The sequence below is a fragment of the Paramormyrops kingsleyae genome, chromosome 11 (genome assembly GCF_048594095.1).
Source record: "Paramormyrops kingsleyae isolate MSU_618 chromosome 11, PKINGS_0.4, whole genome shotgun sequence".
Classification (NCBI taxonomy): Eukaryota; Metazoa; Chordata; class Actinopteri; order Osteoglossiformes; family Mormyridae; genus Paramormyrops; species Paramormyrops kingsleyae.
Window position 1 is genome coordinate 1,736,734 of NC_132807.1, and position 18,760 is coordinate 1,755,493.

Genomic DNA, 18,760 nt, shown 5'->3' on the forward strand with positions numbered 1-18,760 from the left:
CATTGAAATAAAACTGTTAAACTGATTACAGCTTTTTCTCGTTTTTAAAAACTTGGGCTAAAATAGTTGTGCTTGTTTCACATTTTCTCTTGTTTCGCTTGGGTATGCCTCTACTTAAATATTGTGTCTCTAGTTAGGGTGAGGGTAAAATGCGGATTCCGCCGGACGTGAACAAAAGAGAAATTCGAGGAGCTCAGCAATGTGGTGCAGCTGCGCAGTCAGTACAATACGGTTGTCCGAAATCGTATTGTTCTTAATGTTAACATTAATTTAATTGTTAATTTGTTAAACATGTGAAAATGTTCTATATATTATCTGTTGAGCGTTCTCTGGTCGAGGATAATCTGCATTTTTCCCCTCTCTTGTCCCGTCAGACAGATGTGGATGTCCATGGCTACCAACGTCACTGTTCATGGATGCCTGTTCCTGACGAATAAAATAAATCATAATAAATCAATAAATAAATATGTCTTTCACCAAACATGTCAGTATTTTATTGTAATTCTGTATTTCTGTAGATCTTACATCCAAGCACTATTGAACTGTTTTGGTGTTATCTGATTAAATTTTCTCATATAAGTACAGCTATACTGTACAGCTTGAAAGCACTCCAGTGAAATATCTACAAGCCATTTTATCAGAATTAATACACGAAATAAATAAAAAGAAAAAGGATATTGCAAAGCATCTGTTATATTGAAATATGGAAGTGCTATGTAGAAATCCTGTCCCGGGACATGTGATATATTGCCGGAAAGCTCGCAATTTGTACTATACGGAAATGCATGGAAGTTCCCGGAGCAGGATTTCTAAATGTGCACTTCGCCCTGTACACTGTAACCATGTGGAAGCTGCCATCCATAATCTTAAACTAAAAGTCCATGGAAGTGGCACGTAGAAATCCTGTCCAGGGACATGTGATATACTGCCGGAAAGCTCGCAATTTGTACTATAAGAAAATGCAATTGAAGTTCCCGGAGCAGGATTATCTAAAACTGTTGTGGTGTTTTCCTCCCCAGCCAAATCAGAAGTCTGGAACCACTCGTGTAGATCCAAAATCAGTCTTTATTGCAAGAATGAAGTTACAACCAAGGCTGGACACGTAGAAGTGTGTCCAATATTGTTTAACACCAATTTTTATACCAGTTCGTATCATGTAACAATATCTCGTCACTTAAACATCATCATCTCTCCAACCATTCACAATCATTGGCCCTCATTCACCAACCATTCTTACGAACAAATTTGTTCTTAAACCCCATGTACATACTTTTTTAACGAAGATTCTGACCTATTTATAATCAGCATGATCACTGTTACTACCATGAAAATAATTTTTACACTTTAAAATATTTTTTATATTTTACTGTCATAAATTATTAAAACACTATTGTTTTATGAACTGTAGAATGAGCAAAACTACTATAACCAATTATTTTGAACAAACTATCATTACTCAAATGTGCGAACGAATGGTCTTGAGTGTGCGTAGATTCTGGTCTTAGCTAAGAACAAATTCAGATAAGGAAACATTGGTGAATGTCAGAATCTCTGTAAAAAAAAAGTGTGTACGTGGGGTTTAAGAACAAATTTGTTCGTAAGAACGGTTGGTGAATGAGGCCCATTGTTTTCTCCCTTAATCCACACCCCTGGGTGATAAGTTTCTCCATCATTTCTTGTACTGTTTGGTCCCTCAGCCGAACATAATGGTGGCGCGACCAACTATACTTGGTTTTTAAAAAATACTCAGCCGTGAACTCAGGAGTATCCCTTCCTTCAGTAGCAAACCTTGGCAGCTTCAGCCTGTTGCACATTATCTAACTAGAGGGTTGATAATACATTTGTCCATCGACATAGTGATAAGGTATAACACTAATAAAGGTGGATAATCATAGATTCTGGACTAAGATAAAGTAGCTAACAAAAACTCTTAGGCTATTATGAGGTGCAAATACATACTCAGTTGATTACATTGTGTTGATTACATTATAATGATTACATTGTAATGAACACATCATGGGTATTTGGCATGCTTATTAATAATATCATAATACTTATATTCTACGTTATATAGTGCTACATAATATTTCATACCCTCTCCAGAAATGCCCTGGCGATGATGAGTGGCTGGATGTCTTATTTTATTTTTCCTGAAATCAATGACCAGCTCCTTTGTTTTTGTGGTGTTGAGGAGCAGGTTGTCGACCTTGTCTCTGACAGCTGCTCCACCTCGTCCCTGTATGCCAGCTCACTCTCCTTGCCCGAGATGAGTCCGATCACCGTCGTATCATCTGTGAACTTGATGACCTTGTTGTTGGTCTGCGTGGGGACACAGACATGTGAGTAAAGAAGCGGGCCGAGCCCATCGCCACACCCCTAATATACATATCCATATACATATGCCCCATCCAAGCTGAGCCCCGCCGACATGCCACACACACATACAAACATCCACTCTCACCAGACACACTTGCCTGACACCAAGGTACCCCACCAGTCATGTGCCAAGCCACCTTAACCACCACCAGTGTGTAGCACCCTGACAACACTCACATTTTGGTTTCAGACCCTGAAGTACGCTGCTGCTTTATGACGAAGACTCATCTGCACAGGCTGCGCAATGCCACATCACATGTGCTATATTTCTAAATTTCTCCTTTTTCATGCCTACACAGACACGGTGCTGCCATCTCTCGCATCCATCGCAAACTATCTAAAATAAGATTGACAACATACAATAAAACAACAAATAGCTGTATTTTGCTATGCATGTATAAGTGCATTGATAGTCCTTACCCAGTCACCATCCCGATCTGTGTTTTGAAAGCGTCCACACCATTGGCAAGCCTCCTCAAGAGATACTGTAGGTGAATAAAAGCATGAATCCAAATCATTAGCAGACATATATTCATCATAGTCCCTAACTTTGCCAAGCATACTTCACACAGCCTTCCAGTTATCTTTGTCTCATACAAATGAGTGATTCCTTCTCCTCTTTTATTTTACTAGTTATAATTGTAGTGTTTCATAAAGACATTGTAATACACATGAAGTCTTTACTTCTCTGTGCATGTTAGCAGTTGTGTCTGCCACACAATCATTCAGCCTGTTGTGTGGGTTATGTTGTACAACTTGACTAGTCTGACTTCCAAAGTGTGGAAACCAGCTAAAGGGCCTTTCAAAGGGGCAGACAGACATTTACTATCATCATTTGAACTCCTGTGACCAGGGGCTGAGCTCTGTGCCTATGCCTCACAGCGCATAGCACTGAAAGGCTATGGTACCGACACAGGTGGAGTGCAGACAGCAGTGGGAGACGTTAAAGGTACGACTTGCAAGCCAACAATAACATCATGTCAGGGATAGTGTAGATATGGTTCTTGATTGAAGACAGAGAACATAAGGCCACTACTTGCAGTGTACCTGAACCACTGAGTATTTCCATCGCCATAGTCTCACGGCATTGAATGATGTCACCTGGAATGATGATGTAACTGGGAACCCGAGGAAAGTGGTTGATAAGCTGCTTGCCCATCTGTTGACAAAAGTTTACTTGGGGTTATTCAACAATAGAACCTTTCATCACATTAAATGAAAGTTGTACTGGTACAGAAACATCCTTGTGGTGTGAATACTCACTTCCATTACAAAGACCCCACAACTACAGCTGTCTTTTTGTAATGTGTGTGCAACTGTGGCTGGTTTCCATTTTTTCCCACACAGCTCCTGTTTTTTAAGTCGTTCGATCATTACGTAGGGCAAAAAAGTTGCTGGAAAAGTAGGACAATTTTCCTAGGAAGAGAACAGAATGTAGGACTGCAATTTGTATATTTAACCATCTAGTCTTACATATACAGAATTTAGCAGATCCTACTACCCAGAGCTACTTCCATTTCCGAACTTCACAAGCAGTCTCCCTGGAGCTACTTCTGGTTCAGGGTCTTGCTCAGGGACCCAATGGTCATGCTGGAGGTATCATTTGAACCCACAACCCCGTTTTTAATTACTGTCCATCAGGGCTGTAGTACTCGAGTCCGGTCTTGGACTCGAGTCCGGTCTCGAGACCGTTTTTTTATGGTCTCGGACTTGTCTCAGACTCGCTGGTATTCGGACTCGGACTTGTCTCGGTCTCGGCCACTGGTCTTGCCAAATATGGCTTTTGGTCTCGACCGAGTCCAGGTGTCTTTATTATGTTCCCAGTAAGCACACATTTAAAACTTTTTTTCATTTTAATTTGTTCATTTCACCCGCCCGAATTTAATTAAAATATTATTTTTCGTCACGTCATCTGCCCGAACGACCCATCACTACCAATAACCAATCACAAAAACAAAAAAACAAAACAAAAAAAGTAATAACCAATCACACACTAGATTATATTTGCGCGGCACGCTCTGCATCTGCGTGCCCTGCTAACGTTAATTTCCATTGATTCACACACACTCTAACAAACGAAAATGTCCGCCAATTCTGCCATTATCAAGTTTGCTTATAGAAATCACCAGGAATTTATCAGCGCTGCATTTAAAAAGCAACACAGGGCAGACTGCAAATTCTGCAAAGCAACAATTTCGGAAACCTGTGGGACAACGTCAAACTTCGTCAGACACCTGCAGAGGAATCATACATCGCGGTAAGTTAACTGCAGAGCTGGAGTTGCTAAGCCTTGACTATGTGTTAATGTTAACATTAGCTAACATAGCAGAAGATAAAGGTAATGTTCTTGGACATAAATTTATAATGATTTACGTCTGGTATTACTGGTTTCATGAGGTAAAAAAATGTTAATGTTAACTAGCGCAAACTAGTTTAGTTTAAGTATAGGCTATATTTGTGTTGCCATTTGAAAGCTGCATATAGCAATTACATGGTAATTTACAACTTATGTCAGGCATATTTTCTGTGTCAGCAGTATTTCTCTTCTGTAACATAACAGACATTTTTGAATATGTCCAGTCAGAAAAAAAGTATACTGTACTTGTTTGAGAGACAGACTTAAACACAAAAAGGGCTTTCCCTTCATGTCAGTGTCTGTACACAGCTTTGAATGCCATTTCAGTTTCATAGAACATTTAATAAACAAAGAAAGCCATTTATTAGGCTAATAGTTTGACAATCCAGACACAACTTTATTTAGTTTTTCTCAGTATATGGAGTGGGCATTAATGAATGATTGGGAATACAGATTTCACTTCTCTTTAAATAAAGCTTATTATCTGCCTGTTATTCAGTTCCAACACTTATAGATGCTTTTGTATTTCCATCTCCAGTCTGCAGGAGTATCGGCAAGGACTTCAACAGGGGGATTCACAGCCAATGATTGATGATGCATTTCAGCAGCGACCATTGCAAGTTCAAGTTTACAATGCTTCTTCATCAAGGCAGCAGGCTATCAACCAAGCGATCATCCATGACCTTATCATTGGCTGCTGTCTACCTATATCAATCGTGGAAAATGAACATTTCAGACATTTTTTACACACCATGGATGAAAGGTACACCCCAATCTCCAGAACAACGATAACCAGCAAACAGATACCTCAACTAGTGATGAGAGTGAAAGAGTGCATCAAGTCCAGTCTGGTAGATCAGAAATCAATCTCTGTAACTGCTGATATATGGTCAGACTGCACAATGAGATCTTACCTGGGAGTCACAGCTCGTTCTCAACTCTTCGACCAGTGGGTACACTCTGAACGCCTACCTGCTGGACTGCAGGAGATTCAAAGGGCGTCACAGCTCTGAAAACATTTCAGCTGCATTTGATGAAATACTAGATGACTACAATATCAGTGATAAGGTAGATTTTATCATCACTGATAATGCAGCTAACATGAAGAAGGCTTTTAAAGTCATTATGGCAGACCACTCAGATGACAGTGAGGATGAGGAGGACATGGTTGGGGAACAGTTAGATACGGACTTTCTTCTTGGTTCCCGTCAACGGCTATCCTGCTTTGCCCACAGTCTTCAACTGGTTATCGGGGATGGGATGAAAGAAGTAAAAGTGATGTCTCGGGCAATCTCAAAAATGGCCAAACTTGCCAGTCTGCTGCACAGTAGCACTGTATTTAAGGATCGATTTGAGGCTGTTTTTGGAAGTGGTAAAAGCATTCCAGTCTCAAATGTCACAAGGTGGAATTCGCAATTCAGACAAATACAAGCAGTCATCGAATTAGATCATACTGCACTAACTCAGATGTGCTCAGTTGACTTTGAGAATGTTGTCCTCAGCTCACGTGAATGGGCCCAGTGTAGAGAACTTACACAAATTCTTGGACCGTTTGCTGAGGCCACTGAATTGACCGAGGGTGACAAAATTGTTACCATCAGCATGGTTGTCCCTACTGTCCTCGAGCTACATTCTCATTTAACAGAAATGGATAGTGAAAAGAGACTCTGTAGGCCACTGACCAGGGCCCTCAAAGCCTCACTTAAAAGAAGATTTGCCGGCATCTTTGTTGGATTACGAATGGCAGAAGATCATGGCCTTGATTTGCCATTTGGCCATGATATATACATGCTGGGAGCGATGCTGGACCCCCAGTTCGGGATGAACTGGGTTGAGATGGATGTCAGAACCAGTGGCAGTGCTACCACCATACAAAATACTAAGAAGGAACTGCAGAAGTCACTAACAGGTATTTATTTCAAATGCCCCCCTTTAAAGTGCAGTGTATTTGCAAGGATATTGAAGTGGAAGAAGTGAGTCAAATTTATTTCTGTTTTCTTTTTTTCCAGACAGCTTGATCACTCAGGCTAAGAAAGTGGACCTGGACATCTGTGAGGAACCCACAGAACCAACCCAGGATTCTCCCCCAAACGCCAAGATTCCACGGCTCCTGGCAAAATATAAAACTCACAAAAAGAACAATTCCACCCATGGATATCATCCAAGTGTCAACAGTGAGGTAAATACATACCTGGAGGATATTCAGAGCTGTCCGGCAGAGCAGGATGCCCTTGTATTTTGGTTAAAAAACAAGCACAAATACCGTCATTTGCATGCCCTAGCTGTCAAAGTGCTTTCTGTACCTGCTTCTTCAGCACCAGTTGAAAGAGTGTTCAGTGCTGGAGGGCTCATTATGAGGCCCCATAGAGCCAGTTTAGGAGCGGAAATGCTCTCCTCCCTTATATTTCTCAAGTGTAACAAAACACTTTTGTAAAACTGAATAGTTTTACTTACCTCACCTGCAGACAGAATGCTACACTCTAAAAGTCGATAATTTACTCAGATTTGTTTTTCTTGTTATAGTTCATGTTAAAAAAGCTTTTGAAGAATACACCGTTGTACAAATGCTTGTACTGTTAAGTTTACTGTGAAAAAATTATTCTTATGAATTTCTTAAACACCTGATGAATTTATTTTAAAATTCTGCAGTTTGTCCTCAAATAAAAAGAACATATGTTAAATTACACTGTGTTCATTGTTGTTTAACCAAACTTGAATGTCTTTCCTAACCCAGGTCCAAATAACAATATAATACAATACAATATTTTTTTCAGGGAAGGCATAAACCAACCATATATATATACCAACCACAATATAGCTTCACTGCAGATGTACAGTAGTGTAGAAAAGAAGTGACCAGTATTACAGAGTGTACCCCCTCTGTAATACTGGTCACTTCTTTTCTACACTACTGTACATCTGCAGTGAAGCTATACTGTAATTTAGTTGCTTAAATGCTCAGTACTAGTACCTAGCATTGGTAATAGTAGTGGGTTGGTGTTTGTATATCAGTTCTAACACTGCTATTATGAGGTATCACCATATATCATCATTCTGTTTTCTTTAGATTAATAGATTATATGATATAAAGGGGAATGTCTATACTTAAAAATCATGGGTGTTGTGACACTGTTTTTGCTTTTAGATCAACAAATAATAACCCAAAATGATTGTCTTGATGATATCATGCATAAGACTTTTTTTTCCTGTCCTGGACTCGGTCTTGACTCGGACTCAAACTTTTTTGGACTCGGTCTTGTCTTGGACTCGAACCTCTTTGGACTCGGTCTTGACTTGGACTCGACTAGTCCTGGTCTTGGACTTGTCTTGGACTCGACAAAGGTGGTCTTGACTACAGCCCTACTGTCCATTACCTAAAGCAATCAGCAGCTACTTTTGATTCCACCATCTCATTGTCCTTCTGTGGATCCAGAAGCACCACAGTGTGTATGTTGCCATTTAGGTACTACAGTGGAGATGAAATGAAGCATTTTGTGGATGAGTAATTCCACCATATGACCCTCTATAAATACATGTAATTAAGAAATGCACATTTTGTGTACACAACTGTCTTCTTACCACAAGAACCCAGTGATTGTGATGAAGATTCTATGCACCGATTATAGCCCCACATTTTTCCAGACATACCTGGGAATATAAACACAGTTCTCAGAGATTAAATGGCTGTCAAATGTCACCGAATTACAAATTGCAGTGATTTTGTTTTGTATATGTAGTACTGTGTACTGTGATTAGATGCAGGTATCTTAGATCCATCTGTTTTGCTTCATAGAAATAAGGGTAGGGTGGAAATTCACTATGTATCTATGCCTTGTATTCCACATGAAGTTTCACAAAATCTGACATGGAAGATATGGTGATATGTATGAAATATACTGTTCACATACACTGACTTTCACACTTACCCTTTTCAACAGATGCTTTTTTTGAATATCTTGTCTGCCCTCTAAAATTGCCCCAGTCAAGAAGTGATCCATGACAAGGACATTGTTTTCCAGGTCCAGCCCCCTCTTCATTAGGTGGAGATAGAAATCTATGGTCTATTGGTAAACAATGGACATAATATTTGCATTTGAACAGTTCGAGAAAGCACTGTGTTTCAGCATGATCCTTGAAGCATACCTCTCCAACAAGCCAGTTGTTCGGTTTGAGCGAAAGAAAATCTGTATGACGGATGATGAACATGGCACTCTTGTCAAGACTGGCTACCACAGAGTTGTTTGGTTTCTTGGACCACAGTTCTTTAACCTATTAATAGACCAGAGTTACTTGTGTAAGTGCTCAGAGATTCTATACAGACTTTGTCGAGAAATTACAATGGGCATAGCAACAATCATTGTTCAGAAACTGTCTGATCTCTTCAGTTACACTTTTAATACAGTGCTTAGCAATCACAACTTACGGAATCAGTCATATATTGAGGCAACAATTCTTCTCACCTTTTTCCATGTCACATATTTTAACTCTCCAGGAATAAATGAAATGGTATCTGGATGGTTTCTGTAGGTTTCCCCAAACTACATCCAAATGAGTATCTGTGGTATCAGTCTAATATGTTTAAGTTCGTTATGGTTTATACTCAAGTCACTTAAAGTGTATTACTTTCATTACAGTAAAAGGTAACGCTTTACATTAAGTGCACCTTCATAATGCATTCATAGAACATGCAGTGCACCTTCATAATGCATTCATAGAACATTCATAAGCAGCATGCAAGTACACCTTAACTAGAGTTGAGCCGGATACTCGGCTGAAACGAGTATCCGGTACGGATAAAGCACTTTTGACGAGTACGAGTATCATACGAGTAATACAAGTCAATATCTGTGCTCGGATTGAATAAAAATTCTCATTGGGTAGCTGACTGTGTCTGCGTTCTGTGATAGACTAGTCACAGCGCCCCTCCCCTACACACATACAGATTTATTGTGTTGCTGTGTCCCGCTCTGCTCACTCACACACAGAACACTGAGAAGAGAACAGCGCTCTCTCTCTCTCTGTCGCTCCCTCAGTCACTCAGGATCGCGGGTTTTTTTCCGTTAACGTTTAGGGTTTCTTCAGCTTCAGGTTTGTTTGTAGAATGCGACTCGCGTCTCTGCCTGTCGGAGTTTTTTTTTTTCTTTTTTAAACCGTCAGCTGGCTCTAGCCAGTTTTTTTTTACTTCACGCACTGAGTGTCTGACACTTTCTTGCTGTATTTTATAAAAAAAAATAAAGGTAGTTGTGGTATAATTAATATTACAAATTAAGCTACACACACAAACACACACACACTCCCCCCCCTCTCTCTTTCTCTCTCTCTCTGTCTCTCTCTTACTCACTCACTCACACACACTCACACATACCTGGTGTGGAAATAAAAAAAATAAAAAAGAACCAAAAAAAAGAAATCACACTGATCATAAAAAAATTAAAAGTTAAAAAAAGAAAGTTATGTTGAGATGAAAACTCTTGTTCATTACATTTTACTTCATAATTGCAACCGCATGTGTTGTATTCATTGTTGCAAATCTTGTTCTGTATATAGTTCGTTTGTTATCGTGATCAAAACCACTGATCTGAAGCTCAATGCTGATGCTGTCATGTAAATAGTTTTCTAATCAGCAATAAATATAACAATTTCTGATCAACCCATATCAATTGCATGCTTAAAATAACATACCGGTTAAAGCCCCACCCATTTAAAGACAACCCGACCCACTTCCAGGTCAAACCCCGCCCACTTCCGGGTTAGACCCCGCCCACTCCGAGTACAGATACAGATACAGATAATTCATATGGTTAACAGATACGGATACAGATACAGATAATGCTGTACTCGCTCATCCCTAACCTTAACATCCTAACATCCCTTAACAGCTTTAATATACATTGATAACAAACATTACATGATTATACAACTAAAATGTTTGTTATTATTATATAATGTTTGTTATTAATGTATATTGCAGCTGTTAAGGGATGTTAGGATATTAAGGTATACATACATGATGTTTATGAATGTTTTATAAATACTTAATGAATACATTATGAAGGTGTACTGAACGTTTTATGAATGCAATATAAAAGCATTATGAAGGTGCAGTTAATGTAAAGCGTTACCCAATTTCCTTAACAATAACTTATTAAGACAGCAATGTTTACTTTAACTGTTATTGAAAGAGTAAAAGCAACATTTGGTCTTACTTTACTCATGTGTCCTGGAACATCTGGTTCCAGTACGCCACCATACTGTGTGGCAGTGCTTGACTGTAACTCTAATATTAAACGTGAAGCATTAAGCAATGTAGATGTTGGAAAAACAAATGTGAAAACAACATTTTCTCTTACCTCACATGGAATCGCCTGACTAGCCTGGGAATCTGGTGCTGGCAGCACTGTACCTTCTGACGTTGGCCCCTTCAACCCAGATCTCCTCCTCCCAACTTTCCTCACCAATTTTTTTAACTGGAAGAAAGTTTTTTTGGGTTTCTTCTGTTCAAACCCAACTGCCATTTGGGCGGCAAGAATATGACAACATTGCTGTGCCATATTACAAGAACAGTGTTCAACTGGTGCCAACGAGGTCATGTATTTGTCTCCTCTCCAACCTGTCACTATGAATGATTTAGACTTTGGATCTAATGTTATTTTATTTTGGTTTATTATGAGCTCTGCCATTGACTGCCTTGTTGACATTGCTGACTCCAATGCCTTAATGTTTTGTTCTTGGGTGGAACTCTTCATATGTAGGGCCACAATTTGCTCCAGTGAAAGAACATTGTCTGGAAAGTGAAGTTGGTCAGGTGTGACTGCAATGCAGGGGTTGCATTGGCCTCTCATGATTTCATTTACATAATATGTTTGAAGGTGCAATGAAGACCAAACCATTTTTTCTAGTCGAACCTCCTTCCATTCAACCATTCGTTTTAGAGTGTTGTTGAAGCTCTCTGAGGCATTGATTGTTATTTCAGAGAGCATATGTCCTAGATTTCTGAGGGCAAATGTTGCACTCCTTTTTACATGTGCTTCAAGGTTGACTCTGAAGTATTCCTTAAATGCCAAACTCCAGGTCATGGAATACCATTTTAGGTTATAATTCCATTCCTTTTCAGTCTGGGACTGAAGAATGTGTCTGATATTTTCAGCATACACTTCTTCGTCATCTTTTTGCCCACTCAGCTTCTGTACCTGGTACCTGACATTCCGGAGGAGGTGATTCCAGCAGTTTACCCTGGAAAGCTTAGGAAGAGTTTGAGTGATGGCATTATCAATGGCAGTCTCACGGTCAGTGCATATGACAAACTGGTGAGAATTCAGTTCTGGTAGAATGGTGGCCAAATCAGAGAAAAATGCTGAGTGTGTTTTCTCTGTCCTGTTTTGCCACTCCTGTAAAACTGGCGTGGCGGTACAGCAATGGTGAAACATAAAAGTTGCCCAAGTTAAATGTGGTGTCATACTGAATTACATGCGGGACATGTGGGTGCTCAGTGTTGGCCATCATGTGCCTGAATTCAGCAATCATTTCAGGAAGGACAGCCACGACGGACACATGTGGATAGACATGCATGTCCTGTACAAAATCTTTCAGGTACTCACATAATATGTATGTAGCACTTACGTCATGGGGGTTGAGCATGCTATCCAGTCGAGCACATTCAGATATCGAATTTATCGACGGCTTTTGCCGTGCCTTAGCAATTTGCCGTGCTGCCCTGAATATTTACAAGTTCTTGCCGGCAGATACTTGCAGTGCCCTCTTCCTCAGTTGCCTTTGTGCCCTATTGTGTATGTTTAGATCATAATAAAGTCAATAAACTTATGAAATCAAGAACAAGTTCTTCCGTTTTTTACTTCTCTGTTGCCATGTCCATGATGTCTGGGTTGATAAGCACATCCCATAATTTTACGTTAGCCACGCCTCCATAGTTAAATTATTCAGAGCGGCTATTCTACCCGATGCTTACCTCCCTCCGAAACTAATAGCAACATGTTCATAGAATAGGGAGGGTGAGAAGGTTTAGAAGTTCTTTTGAAAGTGAGGCTTAATTGGGGGTATTTTTGGCACGTGAACAATCATCGATTTACATCGACGAATACATGTAAAAGTTAAAAACCTGAAGAAAGTCTCCTCTTCACATCTGAAGGAAACTTGTTAAGGACCTGTTATAAGGCCACAAAGTTCCAATTAAAATGCCTACGAAAGATCGGGTGAAAAAAAGAAAGCAGGCTGAGATGACGGCCGCTGCTTCTAAGACCCAGAAAATAACCACATTTTTTAGGTAATTTCGCTGGTTATGCATGTCTTTCCCAATCATACCGCATCTATTGTTATGGAAATTATCTGTCATTACTTGACGTTGTAATAATTTATAATAGACTGTAATAATTCATAGAAGATTGAAATAATTGATACCAGATGTGCATTGAATTGAAGTGAAAATGGAGAAGGAGTTAGAGCATAAACTGTACTGTCCTGCAGCTGCTGTCACGGGACAGTTCGTAGTGGCTTGCGGAAGTGTTGCGGGACAGTTCGTAGTGGCTCGCGGCACTGGGCGGGACAGTTTGTAGTGACTCGCGGCACTGGGCGGGACAGTTAGCGAGTGTCTCGGGACAGTGTTTGAGTGTCTCGGGACAGTTGGCGAGTGTTTGTTAGTTGGCTTGAATATGGTCACTCATGCATTATTTTGAAGTTCTGTTAGTCATGTTAGTGTTCAATGTCTCAGTAAAAAAAATGTTAATTAAATTAAAGTTTTTATCACTGACAATAGCTGGTTCTGTTTTTTTTCATAAAACATTTCGTCATTACTGAGTAGGTGAATGAAGGCAACTGCATCTTTTTTTCAATAGCTAGTCTAACACTATTTCACAGGGTGCTAATGCATTTATTGCCCTTGATAATGTCAGAATGCTAAATATTTCATGCGTCCGGCTATATACCTTTTTACCTCAGTGCCCTGGCCAGTAATTCTTGATTGCCTTGGTGCCCTCCGAACCTACAGGAAAATGCCTTAGTGCCCTCCTATATTTGAGGGGATAAAAGGCAAACATTGCTGTGCCCTCCGAACAAAGTAATTCTACCCCTGCACATTTGACAGCGTTTTGTACCTGACTCATGTCCCTGGGAAAGTGAGTGTCTAGATGGGGCTTGCTTTGTAATGGTCTATTGATCATTTCATGGTATACCTGCGATGGAGGCAGATTCTTCTCATCTTTGATCATTTTCATGATACTAGGGGCAGTTCGCACAAAAGGTCGCTGAGACTCTTCTGAATTTCCATGTGGTTTAGGTATGTACGCCTCCACATCTCCTGTATACTGAATCAAGTATGACCTTTTCCTGAAGACTTTCCCTTCACTCCTTACCAAGAAATAGCGAATTTTCACTTGGCCGAGTGGGTGAGAGAGGGTCTTTGTTCCCCTATTTTTCCACCTGATATGATCTGCTCTCCAGTCTTGCTTCTGACACTCACGTTGATACATGTACATATACACTTCTTCTGACTTGGGATTTGTGGGTGGGAGTGTGCTCACTTTTTCACTTTCTACTGCTGTGTCAACAGATATTGGGTTGTGTTTTATGCAGTACACTTGAAGGGGCACCTCTGTGTGGTGCATAGATGTTACTGATAATGTTTCTTCACTGTCAGATTTAGTGTCAGGCAGACAGCAGGCTTCAGCAGGATGGGCTTCTTTGGAATTGGAAGATGGAGACAGCGGAGACCAGCTTGGAAATAAATCTAGATCATCATCTGGATCTTCTGTTTCAGTGGGTCTTCTTCTCCAGCAGTCATAATAATGTCTGCGTCTTCTGAGGGTGTTGACCTCACCACATTCAGTCACAATTTTCCCCCACAATCCATCAGGTGCTGTATAACCCTGTCCCTTCAAAATGGAATGTTCAGTGCCCAAAGCCACAAGAGCTTCTTTGATAGCATCACAAATATTAATTTGTCTGCGTGCCTTTTTTAGCAGATGTAATGGACGAGCTAAGTCCCGGTTCCGTTGGACTAGCACCATCCCTCCAGTCCTCGGCTTCAGCATCTGGATGAGGGTATTGACCTTTCTTGTCCGCTTTGTCTTTTCTTGCCAGTGTCTGATTTCTCCTTAGCCCTGTTTCGTCATCACTGTCCTTTTCCTCAGGGTTGCTGGATTCTTCACTTGTGTCCCACTTTGTCCGCTTCTTCTTTCTTTCTTTCTTTCTTTCAGGGAGCCATCTCTTATCTGTATCCACTGCTTTCCTGTTTGCGGGCCTGCTTCTCCCCCCCCCTGCGCCCTCCTCCTCCCTCGGCTTGTATGCAGGAGGATCTGTGATGGGAGGGAGCGGGGGCTGGAGCATCGAAGGCTGTTGCTGTTCATGCTGGGCCGGCGGGGCTGTGGGGAGAGCTGGGTACACAGGAGCTGTGGGGAGAGCTGGGTACACAGGAGCTGTGGGGAGAGCTGGGTACAGAAGCAACTCTTCCTTTTTCTCATGCTTTTTACTCTCTGTTTCAGTTACTTCTTTCTCTTTCCTTAACATAGCTAAACTTGTGGTTTCCTGGTGTGCCTTTGCCTTTTCCTCGCTCACTTTTCCCAGTAATCCTTACATTTTCAGCCTTTCTTTCCAATCTTTTTCTCCCACAATATCCTGGGCCACTCTTTCCCACATATCCAAATATTCAGTCGGTTTCTCTGTGCTTTTACAACAACCACAGCAGCCTCCCTTTTCCTTCACCTTCATACGCACTGTTCTCAGCTTGGCAGGATTAAAGCTACCATCCCGTGGCCACTCTCCATTTGTCTTTACATTCCATTCAGCACACAATTTGCCATAATCCTTTCCTGTTCTTCCTTCAACCACCTCTCTACATGTTTTCCCCTGCATTTTTTTCCTCCCGTACTTCTTCATCTCTCTCTCAAATCCTCGTTCTCCCTCCGGATCATAAGCTGGATCCGGTCCCCATTCACTTTTACATAGTAAATATCAACAGTCACATCTCATACCCAGCATCTTAAAGAGTCTGGTATCTGTTCAGTGTTAGCAAATTATAGTATATTGAATATATTGAAGCAAAATACCTCTTACTTATCCCTTTTGTATAGATTATGTACAGCTCATAATCTTTCATATATATATATATATATATATATTTATTTTTTTCTTTCTTATTTTTCCTATATTTTGTTGCTCTCTTATCAGCACAGTGCTGCTCGGAGTGACCAGGGTTACATTCCACTACATGTTGTATGTGTACAACTGTGTACGTGATGAATAACCCTTTCGATTCTTCAATCTTCTACAGTATCTTGTGTTTTCAAGTACAAATTCCGACCTTCCTGGCAATATATCAAATGTGCTGGTGTCACGCCCCCCTCGTTAACCTCATGTGGATTCCTAGTGTTTTACGGCTGTTCCTGATTGTTGTCATTAGTTATAGTGTATAATTGGGTATTTTAAGATATCTTGACCCAGACACATTGATGCATTTTCATGAAGCACAAATTCTTCCCTTTCTAGCAATAAATCACATGTTCTGGGGCCTCATTTCTACATGCCACTTCCATGGACTTTTAATTTTAGATTATGTAGGGCAGCTTCCCTATTGTTACAGTGTATAGGGCACAATGGATAATTACAAATCCTGCCCCAAACACTTTTAAATGTTTTCGTAAAATTTAGCCTTTTCCACTACTACATGCCAAGCCTGGGGGACTTATTTCTACATGCTACTTCTATGTTTAAATGTAACAGATGCTTTGCAATTTTCTTTTTCTTTCTTGTATTAATTATGATATAATGACTTGTACAGTGCCAACCAATGTGATGTTTCTATAATAGTGTCGATATTTCACATGAGTGTTTGCAAGGTGTACAGTAGCCTTACTAATTATATGAGAAAATGAAACCAGACAACACAAAGATACAGTTCGATAGTGTTTCGATATGAAATCTACAAAAATACGTAAGAATACACTTTTTTGGTGAAAGAAACATTTTTATTTATTGATTTATTACGATTTATTTTATCTATCTGTTATTTTGTACCGCAGCTCCCAAATTGGAAAACAAAGAGATGACACTAAAATAAGCATCTTCAATGTCAAGTGACTCTGGTATGGTTTCTTATTCAGAATTCAAGTGTCTTCTCCCCTATAGGCTAAAAATTAATTCCTTATTATTGCTAATGTTTTTTCTTGTGCATGTATTCTTCATTATGCTTCCTGTAAAGTGTCTTTTGTCAAAAACCAAATATTGTCTATATTAATATCGAGCAAATAATTTCTGTATGTTATATCTTAAAATAATAGGAAGCTTGCAGAGAACATCAGTCCAGGGGAGTGGTCTGAAATTTATGGCTTTGAGTTGGAGGTATGTGATCATGTGTGTGCTTATATCATGATTTACTTATATAGTTATATTGATGAAATGTGATTAAAGAGTGTTTTATCCCATTCCAAGCCAAGACTTCGGGGTTGACTGTGGCATGTTCATGTTGATGGTAAGATTCGTCATTCAGATATTTTTGGACTGTCAAGATGCTTTTGAAGATAAGTAATGAACATTGACATTTATTTTTTATTAACAGTCTGCTTTATATGTGGTGCTGGATGCTCCCTTTGATTACACCATAGTAAGTAGCTGTTTTTTTTAGAGAGCAATAAAGTATGTGTGCAAAGAAGTCACTAAATGTCACTAAATACACAAAATTTATTTTTAATAGTTAGACATGCCGACATTGCGGAAGTGGTGGTGCCTGCTGCTAATGGAAAACTTCGATCTCCGAAGGTCTGTGTGTGTGTGTGTGTGTGTGTGTGTGTGTGTGTGTGTGTGTGTGTATCTGTTTGATTTCATGTTTCAAACAAATTTAAGACACATTAACAATATCAGTATTTCTCCATTATAAGTTATGGGAAGGTTTTGCACACTGGACAAAGGAATCAGAGACTGTGCTGAAAGGTGAACATGCACCTGTATTCAGACTAAGAAAGCGCAAGTCTGTGGAACTCAGTCTGGTCAGTGTACACATTAAACCTTACTTTTAACAGTAAATTGTTTTATTTCTGAAAAGTGTTATAATAATATACATAGAATAACGTTTCTTCCTATGCTTCTGACAGAAGCCAGCAATCATCTCTGATCTACACGTTGCTATGGAGTGGATTGAGGGGAATGAGGCTCTATTCAGTGGGCAAATAACCTTTCCCAAATATGTAACCATGACGGAAGAGCACCGCCAGGAGGCCCTAAGGGATGTGCTGGATGGAGACAAGATAGAATCCAAGGAGCCATTCCTCTTTGGTTTTCAGATCCGAGAGGACATGGAATTATTTTTACAGGCCTGTGTTGACCAGCGGGGCCTCCGGGTTAATGCTGTCTGTTATGAGAAAGATTAAATTACTGGCACATGAGTGCGTTGATTGATATTTTTTTTTTCATTCTGTTTGTTGTTGCTGTCTAAATAAATTTAGCAGTTGATTGAATATAATTGTTACATGTTGATCATCATTTATACAACTAGTGTGTGTGTGTGTGTGTGTGTGTATATATATACACACACACACACACACACACACACACACACATACAGGGCTGCATATAACTGGTACACAAGTACGCATTCACCTTTAAAAGCGATACGTGTGGCAATCGATTGCTGTGACAGTGTAAATGTGTACGTATTTTATGTGCATTTGCGCTGATATGACAAGAAAATACCATGCATTTCAACCTATATACCGCAAATGAAGTACGAATTAGCATATACAAGTTAAAATGCACAATAATTTCTTGTCATATCAGCGCAAATGCGCATAAAATACGTACGCATTTGCGCTGTTCCAGAAATCGTATATAGTATATGTTTATAACAGTTAAGGCAAGACCAATATATATATTAGTAATGTGTATGGAAAGTAACATAATAGCAATTGCGTATGTATGGTATGTTTATAACTGCTCATCTTATGACCAATATATATATTCCACAAACTAAATCAGACCAGATATATCTATATATATATTTCTCTAGCGTATAAATGAACAAAAACA

At 39.7% G+C, this 18,760-nt stretch overlaps 2 long non-coding RNA genes across 4 annotated transcripts; both read right to left on the bottom strand.

The window, feature by feature from the left end:
* Nucleotides 1-1,047: 1,047 nt before the first annotated feature.
* LOC140593416 (uncharacterized) lies at nt 1,048-5,744 on the bottom strand. Of its 3 annotated transcripts, XR_011993722.1 has the most exons (5): nt 5,647-5,735; nt 3,640-3,792; nt 3,424-3,535; nt 2,797-2,861; nt 1,048-2,319 (listed from the first exon to the last, which is right to left on the bottom strand). It is a non-coding gene; the product is annotated as an uncharacterized lncRNA (long non-coding RNA). The 3 variants fall into 3 exon arrangements; XR_011993723.1 differs by lacking the exon at nt 3,640-3,792 and having other exon boundaries at nt 5,647-5,744; XR_011993721.1 differs by having other exon boundaries at nt 3,640-5,735.
* A 1,872-nt stretch (nt 5,745-7,616) lies between these two features.
* On the bottom strand, nt 7,617-10,466 carry LOC140593418 (uncharacterized). The gene is made up of 3 exons (XR_011993725.1): nt 8,876-10,466; nt 8,659-8,793; nt 7,617-8,380 (listed from the first exon to the last, which is right to left on the bottom strand). It is a non-coding gene; the product is annotated as an uncharacterized lncRNA (long non-coding RNA).
* Nucleotides 10,467-18,760: the final 8,294 nt, after the last annotated feature.